This window comes from Thamnophis elegans, chromosome 1, assembly GCF_009769535.1.
Source record: "Thamnophis elegans isolate rThaEle1 chromosome 1, rThaEle1.pri, whole genome shotgun sequence".
NCBI lineage: Eukaryota > Metazoa > Chordata > Lepidosauria > Squamata > Colubridae > Thamnophis > Thamnophis elegans.
Genome location: NC_045541.1, coordinates 72418502 through 72431740, shown reverse-complemented (window position 1 = coordinate 72431740; position 13239 = coordinate 72418502). Strand labels below are relative to the sequence as shown.

At 38.1% G+C, this 13239-nt stretch overlaps 1 protein-coding gene across 2 annotated transcripts in view; it reads right to left on the bottom strand.

The window, feature by feature from the left end:
• Nucleotides 1-10124, bottom strand: part of ODF3 (outer dense fiber of sperm tails 3) — a 33997-nt gene extending 23873 nt beyond the window's left edge. The window contains exon 1 of one of the 2 annotated variants that reach the window (XM_032209533.1): nt 9737-10124. The gene's annotated coding sequence lies outside the window, so the exon portion shown is untranslated. Of the gene's footprint in view, nt 1-2967; nt 3055-9736 lie in introns of those variants that run through there. The other variant, XM_032209525.1, reaches the window with a different exon arrangement.
• Nucleotides 10125-13239: the final 3115 nt, after the last annotated feature.

The window sequence follows — 13239 nt, the reverse complement described above, 5'->3', positions numbered from 1 at the left end:
TAGAGGTATAAATTACACAGAAAGAAAGAGGCATCCATACACCTGAATTTAACTTCAAAGCAATGGCAACAACTTAAATTTGTTAAATAATAATGTTGTTAGAGCTATGCACTGTTTTTAAATATATAGGAATATAAAGCCCACAGCATTTACTTGGTACTTTTAAAGCAGCGGCACCTTTTTCCTGGATTCATGAAATATCTACTTTAAAGAGTTGTGGGTGGGGTACTATATGTACAGTCTTGTATTCTCTTTAGTACTTTGTTTGGAACAGAATCCAAAGTACCATGCAGTCCTAGCATTTGTACTAAAGCTAGGCAAGTTATTTTACAGGGCTCGGATCACTCCTCCAGATCTAGTCAATGAAGCAGATGTTCCAAAGTACTCCCACAACTTTCCAATGCTTTGAAATCCCACCAAATGATTTATACAAGCCTATTTCATACTTTCTTCTATATGGGCGATCAGGGTCGTTTTACATATGGTTCACAGGTGGTCTATTTTCGAAGTACTTAGAGGACCAAGAACTGCCTTCCCTAGATTGCAGCTTTAGCTTCCTTGAATATTAACACACCTTCAGGCCATTCAAATATAGACTAGCTCTGATCCTGGAACCATATCACATGCTTTATATATTAATATAATATTCAATGTAATCATTATTGCTAAAAAAACACTTATTAATATGAACAGGTTCTGGCCTGTTGCTTAAAAAAATAAATTCATAAATATATCCCCAATAAAAAGAATAGTATGTTGGAGTACTGAAAAACTCAGCCAAATGGGAAAATCCAAAGAAAAAAAATATTGGACTTCCTGCTAAGAAGTAACAATTTATATATAGTATGCACAATTCTTTTAGTTAAATTATTGCTGAACAATTTATAATAGTTGCATCAAAGTATTATTCTGAGATATTTGCCACTACTACCCTACTTCCTAGATGTTCACTATTGTCTCTCCCCCTGCCCCAAGATTAAGGGCATGTGAAACAGTTTTGATGTAAGTTGCATGATATGAAACTTCTCTAAATAATGTTTGGTATTAATTCTCCAATGAATCAAAGGAATGTTTCACGCTTCCTTGTTACACAGCATTTGTTTTAGCTTTCCATAGCTCTCCCCAAAACCAATCAAGAAGATAAAACCACAGAAATCTAATACTGTTGTGCACAGCTTCGCACTAAATTATCTGTATTGTAAGCCAAACATAGTTTAAGATTATAATTAGCCCACCTGTTTCCCCATTAACATGCAAATACATTTTTCTTGTTCAGAGACTGCATGAGAGATTTCCCAGTCTTTGCAAAATATCACACATTCACATAAAGGGAGCAGCAACTCCTCTGTGAAGGGGGGGGGGAGAGTTCGACTTCTCTGCCATTTAAAGGCTGCAGCAGGGAGAATCCCAACTTTTTTCCTCTCCCTTCATTCACAGAGGAGCTGCGGCTCCTTTATGCTCCCCCTGGCCTCCTCCCTCCCACCTGAAAGGGACAGGCAGGCTGCCACAGCTTCGCTGAGAAGACATTTCTGAGAAGAGAAACTTCTCCAGTCCGGCTGCACCCGAGCTGGTGGAGCGCCCGTTGCGATTGGAGCAACCACATGGCTCACCTGCACTGGCTGTCTCCCTGGCGATGGGTGGGCGGTTGCGGACGCTTCACCAGCTCGGGTGCAGCAGACTGGAGAAGTTGGCGCGGCACTGACAGGCAGGTTCTAGGATGCCTACCCGCCAGTAAGGGACCTCCATCCACAGCGCTTTTCTCAGCACGGGGAGACGGACGGCGCAAACTACTGTGTGTCTCCCCATGCTCAGAAAAGCGATTCCGTTTAAGTCCTTTGCTGGCAGGCAGGTTCTAGGACGCCTGCCCACCAGTAGGCACCTTCATGCACAGCGCTTTTCTCAGCACAGGGACACGGACGGGGAAAGTGTTCCAGAACTTACTTCCGGGTCCACCAGTGGAACCTCCTTGCACCGGATTTGTAAATTTCACCATCTGGTTCTCCTGATCCGGTGCAAACCGGCAGAAAACCCACCACTGATATAGAGCCTCTACAAATGCTACTGATGGTCACACTCTAAGAAAATTTGGTAGTCCTGAATTCTACCTATTGGGCAAGAAGGAATGGAAAATTGGATAACTGGCACATTTATATGTGGAAAACATAGGGGAAGGTGTGCTGGATTGAATCTGAAAGAATTTGAGGTAGGATGACAGCTTTTACTGATACAAGATATTAACAGTTGAAAAGAGGTTCAGTTCCAGAATTACAATATGAATTCAGTCTTAGTTATGCTTTGAAGAATTCTGGGAAGTGCCCAGTTAGTGGAACCCAGCAATTAAATTCTACTCCATAGTCTATTTGATAGCCTTCATCTTTGTTTCGTATTTATAAAAAAGTATGGAAGAGTTAATCACAGATCTACTTTGTATTTATATGATATAAACAATATCATGAAATAATCTAGGGCAAGGAAAGACAACTATAGTTCACCAAATGTTGTTGAATTTCAGTTGCTAACAACTCCAACCAGCATACAATATTAGGTGATGCTAAATATTAGAGAACAGCTAGATGAAAAAGAAGTCATTGCAATCTGCTTCATCACCAGCCATTTATTTCCTTGTTAGAAGAATTATAAAAAGTGCCCCTTCCCTGAAAAAATAAATCCTCTGAACTACACTGGATATATTTCTGACCCTCTTCTATAATTCAGAGTTGTAGTTCAGCCACAAATGGAGGATTACAGCTCACTGCACTCAGAAAACAGATTTTTGACCTTCGGAAGCCTGTGTGATTCTGGTTTTTGTTTTTGTTCAGTATGTAGTTGTTGGACTCCCAGAACATCTCATTGTCCTCATAAGAAATTTATGTAGAGGTCATAAACATATTATATAGAACTATTAGTGCTGAGATTCAATTGCAAAGAACAAAAACAAAAACAAGATATTCATAGCAATATAATTACCATGAGAATCTCAATGGCATATTTTTCGACAAGTGAAAACCCGGAGAGATGGTTTTTCATTTTGAGTGCTGTATTGATGGCATTATCATCATTAGTGTACTTTAAAAGTTCTTCTCTCACTTCATCATCCGAATGGAAGATTTCTTTCAGTACAAGGTTCTGAATATTTGAACAGGTCGAGAAAACTAATTTTGAAGGAAGAAAAGAGCAAATTATGCATGATTAAGGAAATAGTTTGACACTCTTTTCATATTGAATCTTTCTATTTTTAACATTTATTGAAGCCAGGATATTGAGTTAATTTATCAGAGAATCCCTAATAATTAGTCATGTCTTCTCTTTTTCAGATATGATGTGTCCTATCTGACAGGGTAAACATTCCATAAACAATTTTAGGGGATGGGGGGACAGAAACAATATACATGAGCATGTATATAATTTGGTGTTGAAAGCACGCCTCTGGAATACATACAATTGCACACATATTGTAACTCACTTTAAAAGGTAAATATTACATTTCCTTAGAATTGAGTTCGGCTCCTGGAGATTTCACAGGCACATTCATGAAGTTTCCTTGATAACGATTGGAAATGGTTTTCTATTGTCATGTTCCAGGATATTTTAGTTTACAGCTCTGGGATTTCTTGATAGACTCTCTTAGAAGCACTAACCAGGTCTGGCCCTATTTAACCTTTCAAGTTGAGATATAGTCAGCTAGGGACTGCCACTTACCTGGACAGTTTACTATAAACCATCAGGAAATTGAATTTTGAGGGTTAATTTTTGAATGCCAGGGAAGTAGAAGGGTTTTTTGTAAAACACTTCCTATTTCATATTTAAATCACTGTCAGGTTATGGGATTGCCAAGAAAATTATTTGGACTTGGGTGTTCTGTAGAATTTAATAAATTATATGAAAAATTCCAAATAAATAAATTTAAATCTCAATTTATAAGTTTCCGAATTTTTGAGACACTCCAACAAAACCAGTTTAATGCTATTAATTTTAGCTCGACTAAATTTATAAACATGGGGTTCCAGTAACATTTATTATTAAAATTGCAAGTTTAATTGCATTAGTCATAGGTGACAATAATAATACTTATCTGAGCCACACCAACATGCCAAGATGAGGAACAAAAACACATGAATTGACTTCATAGTTTCAAGGAAAGATGCCTACTGGATGCAGTACAACCCTCACCATCTTGTTTAGAACCTCAGCAGCCATAATTTATAGGAACTAGGAGGAGTGACCTTCCTCCAGCACTGAATAGCAAGTCCGCTGATGTTCTGGGATTCATAGACTATTTTTACAGATAGAATCAAAAGTCAAACCCACTAAGCAACTTTTTCTTGTTCTCTTCAAAAGCTGTGGGGAAAGAAAATACCATCAAGTGCTTTAGTTTATCTCAGAAGATTTACAGAAGAAGAACACAATTACATTACAGTTTTACAGAAGAAGAATACAATTACACAATTACATTACAGTTTTACAGAAGAAGAACACAATTACATTATGATATTATGCATTGCAGAATATACTAGTTTATTACCAGCACAATTTTTCTCCCAAAAATGCTTTGGAATCTGGACTAAAAAAATATGAATAAGGTAAAAATATGAATAATGAATAAGAATCAAGAGCCTGGTATTTCCTCATTTCTGGCATTCACAAAGATAAATATATTTGTATATCTCTGGTCTCAGAAAAAATTATCTGGTCTCAGACTAGTTTTTGGCCAAAGATAAAATAGCTATGTTCTCATGCTTTCTGAATTTGAATGAACCAGAAATTAACCACATCTGTTGGATTCATCAAAATACAAGACTAAAATAAGTTTGGATAGTTTGTGGTTTGAACACAGCCTGTAAGAAACAGTTGTGGTAATTTTTCAATAAATAAAATATATGAATTTCTCTTAATTCATATATTTTACTATATATGAATTAAGAGCAGAGGAGGGTTCCTACTGCTTCAGACCGGTTTGGCCGAGTAGGTAGTAACTTGGCCTGCCACTCCCCTGAACTGGTTCTCTTGGTGGTGTCATCTTGTTTTTTGCTTCTGCGCATGCACAGAAGCATTTTTTTTCATACTGCACATGATTTTTGTGGAATTTTAGTTTTATCAATTTATAGATGTCTGGATGACATACAGCAGCTCCCTTGGATAATTTAGGAGACCTCCTCCTCTACCTCACCCCCCCCCAATCCTTTAGGATTAATGTGTTTGTGGTTACTAGAAAAATTGATTATTTTATGTTTGTTGGATTACTGATTTATTCCCCTCTGATCTTCAACACTGTATATTAAACTAGGTACATGGAAATTTGGCATTTCAAGCAATTTTCTGTACTGCCCTTAAATGCCTAGAATATCAATGTATTTGGCTGGAAACATCTTGTTAAAAAAATGCATGGATTTTCATTTCAAAAGAGTGTTACCAAATCTTTGCAATAGCAGTAAATGAATGATGTTAAATCTTCTGAATTTTCTATTTGGTTCTCTTGGCTTCCAAGTTTAAAGAGAAGTAATACAAATACAATAACATTGAATACTGATGTTATTTTTGTCCTAAACTACTGATTCCAGATGTCTGTTTATATCCTATTACTTTGCGCAATAACTTTATTTACAGAAAAATTATTTTGGCCCATTCTAAGATCTCCCTTGTTCTGACAATACAGCCCCTCTGTCTTCTCTCCCTCTTGTTGTTATGACTCAGGACTGACAGATATTAATCTTAAAACTATTATCTGCCAACTGGCTTATCTAGTTCTTTAAAGAATATGTTCATGGTTTTGTCTGGTTCAATTTATCGCCTTTTAAAATATGTTAAATGTTTTTTTGTTATCTGAATATTATGGACTTTACAAACATTTTAATAGGTAACTGTTTTATATTGTTGAAAAGAAGTTCTGGAAGTTATCTGTGCACTGTGCAGGAAATACACATTGCAACAGAGAAAGCAGGAAGGCAGGAGGAACTGGTGATGGAGCTGGGGGCATTTGCAGGAACAGCGAAGGAAAAGCATTTTATTGTCCAAAGCACCTGATGGCTAAGGTGACCAGATGTCCCAATTTCAGTGGGATAATCACGCTTTATAACAATTTGTCCCGTGTCCCGGCCCGTTTTTAAAAAGTCCCAATTTTATGGCTTCATGTTGAAAGCCCAGTGGATTTGCTTAAGAAATCCTAAACGGGGCAAGACAAAAGACACCCTGTCTAATCCCTCTCTGTCTCTGTCTCAGTACTTTCATTTAAGATATTAAAACGTTAAAGCAACAAAACGGACCCCCCCCCGGCCCCTTTTACTCACTTTTATAAGAAAAAATGACCAAGTACCATAGAGCTCCAGGAAACACATGGCTAGAGAGGGAAGCGACTGTTACTTCCTGGATTTTCTGGAGGGGAGGGGCACGGAGGTTGGAGGTCTGCTCCAAAATGGTGGCAAAGTTTCTTTGAAAAATATTTCCCTGACTAATTTCACCATTTCAATTTGCTCAGTTCTTTGCATTAACATCTACATCATTCTGGGTTTACTTGGAGTGTAAGCCTGCTGGTAAGTGACCTGGGTTTTTTTCTTTTCTTTTTTTAATGTATTTTAAAATAATATCTTATTTATTGTGCATAGGATTTTTAAAAATTCTGTGTGGATTCTTTTTTAAATTGTCTTAGACTATTTTAAAAAAGATTCTATCCAAAATAAATTGAAGTAAAACTATGTTTAAAAATTCTATGCACAATACTTTGAAATATATTGTGCAAAGAATAGTTTGAAATGTTTTACTTCAATTTATTCTGTGTGGATTCTTTTTTAAATTGTCTTAGGCTATTTTAAAAAAGATTCAAAATACCAGCTGCAGTTATTCACTTAAGAACTGTGGCAAGAAAGGTGGTATAATGGGCTTAATGACCAAAGTTACAATGGCATTGAAAAAAGTGACTGATGACCATTTTTCACACTTAGCGACCATTTTCACACTTAGAGACCGTTGCAACATCCTCATGGTCACATGATCAAAATTTTGATGTTTGGCAACAGATTCGTATTTATGATGGTTTCAGTGTCCTGGGGTCATATAATTACCTTTTGACAAAGTCAAATGGGGAAACCAGATTCACTTATGTTACTAACTTATCAGCTGCAGTTATTCACTTAAGAACTGGGGCCAGAAAGGTGGTATAGTGACCAAAGTTTCAATGGCATTGAAAAAAGTGACTGATGTCCATTTTTCACACTTAGCGACCATTTTCACACTTAGCGACCATTGCAGCATCCTCATGGTCACGTGATCAAAATTTTGATGTTTGGCAACAGTTACAATTTATATTTGTAAATTGTAGTTATGTTGAAATAAAAAAAATATTACAATACTATTTTGCATTGTATGAAAATTTTTGTTGATCAAGTGCTGTGCCAGCAGAAACAAAGTGTTAGGTGCTGCAGATTGTCAGCGATTTCCTTCTCCAGCACATGGATAAATACAACTGGAAACATCTACCTACCTACCTACTCTCTCTCTCCCTGTCTACCTACTCTATTTTTCTCTCTCTCTCTCTATCCCTCTGTGTACCTACCTACCAACTCTCTCTCTCCCTGTCTATTTACTGTATTTCTCTCCCTTTCTCTCTATTTCTCTCTCTCTATCCCTCTACCTACCAACCTACCTACTCTCCCCCTATCTATCTACTGTATTTCTCTCTCTCTATCCTTCTACCTACCTACCTACACACACACTCTCTCCTACTTACCTACTGTATTTCTCTCTCTCTCTCTCTCTATTTCTCTCTCTCTATTCCTTTATCTACCTACCTACTACTCTCTCTCTCCCTCCCTACCTAATGTATTTCTCTTTCTCTTCCTCTCTATCCCTCTATCTACTTGCCTACTTTTTTAAAAAAATTGCCTCTTCAAAACCTTGGTGCGTCTTATACTCCAAAAATACGGTATATTGGCGGGGGGTGGTAGTATAAATGTGATAGGTTCTCCTGTCAATATTCTAGCCTTTTGAGTTACCTTCTGTCTTGAGGAGAATGTGGGTGGGGGAGTGAGAAGGGGCCTTCCTGGAATGCTAGGCTTTCATGCTGGCTTATTTACTGTGCAAAATCCATAGTATTCAAAGTAGACATTTGTTTTTAAATACATGACTATATAAAATGAAAGCAGATTCTACATAGGCCAGAAAATAGTCCAGCGGTTTCTAGGAAGAAATATAGGTAGCTCAGGGTTGAACTATGGAATCCTTGGTATTCTGAGCTTTATTGTTTGCAATTATTCATTGAGCAACTAGATAATATCATCAGTGCATTATGTTTAAAAAAATGAGAACTAGAATTAGAATAACAGAGTTTGAAAGGACCTTGGAGGTCTTCTAGTCCAACCTCCTGCTCAGGCAGGAAACCCTATAGCCATGATGGTGAACCTATCACACATGTGCCACAGGTGGCACGTAGAGCCATTTCTTAGGGCATGCAAGGTGTTGCCCTGTCAGCTCCAGCGCACATGCGCACGTTGGCCAGCTAATTTTGGCCTTCATTTTTGGCTGTTTTTCGCCCTCCAGAGCTTCCCTGAAGCCTCCAGAAGGCGAAAAACAACGCAACATGCAAACCAGAAGTTTGGGAATAGACTTCTGGTTTGTGTGTTGGGCTTCATATCCACTTTGCCGTAAAGGTACCATTTTGCATTCTCATCTCAACTGAAGATTTGCAAATGTAGTAAGAGTAGTTAATAATATACACTCTGATATGAACAAGAGGAAGGCAAGGTCTTCTATTTTTTAAGTAATTTCATTTGTTCTTTCATTCAACATTCATATGACAGCTTCTATATAATCTGATCAACTCCATTTATGACAAGGATAAAATCAATAATTGAATAATAACTGAATAGCAACAATATTGTTATTAAATAATAACAAAAGTTTAACATTACTATTGTTATGACCCACCCTCTCCAAAGAGAAAGAAAAAAAAGAAATATTTTAGGATATACAAACAGGGCAGAATATTTCCCCTAAAAAGGAAGTAAAAACTCAGAGAGGCAAGAAGACACACACACACCCTTTTGCCAATGGGCCATTAAGGCCTGAGCCAGTCTATTTTTCATAACAAAGGTAGGACTTGGCACCTGGGAGTATTACATCAGCCAGCAGCATTCAAACAAGCCTGACACACAGAAAAAAGCCCCAAAGCTAGCTAAGACCCCTCCTCTTTTAAACTAAATAGATGAGAAACAGAAACCAAATACAAACTTTGTCTTTCAAATACCCCAAGCTGAAGAAATCAAAACCCCAAGCACATTGGAATAGGAAAAGGCTATAAAACAAACCTCCAAAAGGAAATACATTTACCAGAATGCAGTAAAAGATGCATGAAGAAACAGGACATGCAGGAAGAAAGAAATTAAACCACGATAGAATAGAATAGAATAGAATAGAATTTTATTGGCCAAGTGTGATTGGACACACAAGGAATTTGCCTTTGGTGCATACGCTTTCAGTGTACATAAAAAGACAAGATATATTTGTCAAGAATCATAAGGTACAGCAACAAAGTTACAGTCCTACAGTCATCAATGGGAGGAGATGAGTGATAGGAACGATAGCAAAGGAAAAAAAGAAAACAAACAAACAAACCTAAGGACGTTAGCTAAGCATAAAACAGAAAGCCCAGGGTGTTGCAAAAATACACAAACAGATTAATTACAAAGAACAAGCAGCAACAAAGGGCTAGGAAAAACGGAGATTGGACCATAAAACAATCACTCACTCAAAACCGCCAGAAGAACCGGAAAACAGGATTTAACACCTTGAAATCAGAACCCGAACACAGAAAAACCGGACCTTAAATCAATCATACACAAAAGAAAATCAAAAGACCTGAAAGGAAAAAGTGTTTACTCAAGAGTTTTGAAGTCGTTAGCCCCAGGAACGCTGACCCAGTCTGACGCTCACTTTCCTGAGAATAAACAAATAAAAAGTTCCAGCTTTTACGCAGCTACCTCCTTGAACCCTTTCTTATCTCCCAGACAGGAAATTTGATCCTGGCAAAGGGAAAGGTTTTACCTTTCAATAATATATTCCAAATTGCCAGGCCTGAGGAGAGGGAGATGCAGCCAGTACATTGTGCCGGGGTCCATAGAGCTCAAAGGGGGGGCGATAAAGGGAATTTTTTTTTTACAAAACAAATATTCAAAAGGAAAAACAACATAGGACATATACTTCACACTCTATATTCGTGATGGCGAGCCTATGGTATGTGTGCCACCTGTGGCATGTGGAGCCATTTCTGAGGGCATGCGAGGCATTGCCCTGTCAGCTCCAGCACGCATGCCGGTGCTGGCCAGCTGATTTCAGCTTTGGTTTTAATCCATTTTCTGCTCTCCCTTCCCCACCCCCCCACCCCGTGAAAAACAGCCCAACATGCAAATTGGAGGTCAGAAAACGGGCTGTTTCCGTGTGCGCTTTTGGCATCTGAGGCAAAAAAAGTTTTGCCATCACTGCTCTATACTTTGTGTGTATAGCAAAACCGCCATGCAGCCTTGTTTGACATAACCTTCATTAATCTGAATCTCAGTGTAGTTATTTAAATAATTTATTGAATTTTAATTCATTACTTATTAATTCAAGTTTGCAAGTTAGCAATAGCAATAGCAGAGACTTATAGAGATAGCCTTCAGGCCTCTCAAGCGGTTTACAGGAGTCAGCATATTGCCCCCAACAATCTGGGTCCTCTTTTACCCACCTCGGAGGATGGAAGGCTGAGCAACCCTGAGCCGGTGAGATTTGAACCCTGACCTGCTGATCTAGCAGTAGCCTGCAGTGCATTAACCACTGCGCCACCTTGGCTTTAGTTGCATTTATTTATGAATATAGTTTATATTTCATTTCGTTTATGAATTGTTATGAAATGTCATCTCAAAAATCTGGAACTCAAAAGTGCAAGGAAAACAGAAGTGTCTCTATGTAGGGAGGGGGCCCATATTAGTCTTGTTCCAGCACTTACTCTTGGAAGCCCTGCAAATTTCATTACCTTTAGTTCTAAGAAAGAAAACCTTTTTTTTAAAAAAAAAATACACCTATTTCTTTTAATCTCTTTTCATTTATCTTCTTAGCTCATAAGCTGTGCAGCTCAGTTGAAAAGTTCTCATTGTTACTGTATGGAGGATCACAGACAGATCTGCTTCAAGAGCTGCAGCTTTATTATCCATCAAATTGGAAACAAAGGTTGTAAAGAACATAAGAGTTAATTGATGCTTATCCACTGCAGGAAAACGAAGCGCTACTTAAATTGGTGGTAATTGCATTTTTTCAAACTAGACCTCTACAAGTTGCAGAATTTCTATAACTTTTTTTCCTAAGCAAAGTGATATTTATTTATTGAATTATATATATATTCAGAACTTTAAAATTATCCATTGTATTTTTTTTACCTCCAACTCCTTTTCCATCTTCCTTGGCCGTGTCAGATACCTCAAAGCTTTTATTAGATATACAGTGCATACTTAAGAAGTGCTAGCACTGCGCTAGTTATAGCAGTCAGTTTTCTTAGCAGTGCTACAGAAGTGACTAGCTAGTTTCATTTTGGATTTTTTGTGATTTATCAATCTAGCCAATGCCTTTTGAATTCCCCAATGGTTTATCCCCACCCCTTCCAAATACTACGACTGACACTGCTTAAATTCTGAGATCAGGCTAGGTAAATCAGGTTGAAGCCAAACAGGTTTATTTTGGAGTAGGCAAATGTAGAGATTTTTATGATTTACATAGAAATCATTTACTTGCTTACTACGTACTTACTATACTTGTATGCCACCCATCCCTAAAGGCTCTAGGGCAGGGGCTGAACAATTTTTTTTTTAAAAAACCTAATCCTCTCACAGCCAATGCTTATATAAGGCATGAGCCCTATGGAACCTAGTAGCATCTGCTTCTAAAAACACCTGGGATTAGTTAACTTCCTCTTTCTTTTCCCTTCAATATCCTGCATAATCTTCCTTTATTACAGAAAGCAGTGCTGGCTTCATGCTGAACCTTTTGCAGAATTCTGGCTTTTGCAACAAGCTAATGCAAATCAGAAATAAATCAATTCATTTATGGAATCTATGTGTGCTGCTATTGCTTCATGCTGGCTGGGTCTTGAATAGTTCCTGTTTTATTAAATTGATTGCCTAGCATTTCTGCATTTTGTTTCATTTATTAATGAGGGACAAATGCCTGCCATTGGTACACTTTCTGAAATTGCTCTTGTGGATTGAAGGAACACGATCATGAAGGGACTCAGCATTTTCTCCATCATGGACTGAGCACTGCTGCACCAAAGAGCATGCACATAAACCTGACCAACTACTCCAATTTCCCCACACCTTTCTCCAATACAAAATTAGAAAGGTATACCCAGCCTACTACATAATAGAATGAAATCTCAAGTTATTTAAGTGAGGTACTACTATTGGGAATCCTCCAAAGTTTGTATATCCAAACTTACTGCCTTGGGGCAAAGTACTTAAGACTTGGCTCTTGTCATTGTCTCTAGACTGTGGAATTTTGCTACTCCCTAGATCAGGTTAATAGATCTGATTTAGGGTTTCTTTTTCAACTCAATTCCTTTCACGTTTGAGTTTGATCTGTTTTGTAGAATGGACAGTTTTAGAAGTCAGGTAATTAATCTACAGTAGTGCTATGCACAATAGATGGAATATCAATTGAGTTCATCTAGATTTTTTGTCCTAATCAAGACTGCAATCCACTAGTGAAGAAGTGGGAAGCCATACTAAATACAGCAATGGACAATAATGCAGGTCCAAGCTAGACTTTATCTTCATTGTAGCAGGCACATTTTGAACAAGGTTGTAAGATTGTGTTACTATTCAGAGACTAAACTCCAGCTGCTAGGATTATTACCCAGGTTTCTTTTCATGTTTTTTCTCAGCTGAAATTCTAACCAGAGTCAAGGTACTGGAAAATTTACTATTTTATTATGTACTAGCTGATGACCGGCATTGCCCGGGCATTTGTCTGACAGAGCCATTGAGGGGGGGGGTGTCTTTCCCCCCCTACCTCCCATGCCCATCACTCCTGCCCTCTTCCTTCCCTCTCCCATGCGCTCCTCTTTCCCGCCCTGTCAGAATCCTGGGACTTTGCCCTGAAGCGTTTTTCTGACAAGAGCCATTGAGAGGGACCTTTTGTCCCCCTGCTCCCATGTCTATCATCCCCGCTCTCTCTCTTCCCCCTCCCTTACTCTGCCACAAAGGTTTGCAATAGCTGCCATAC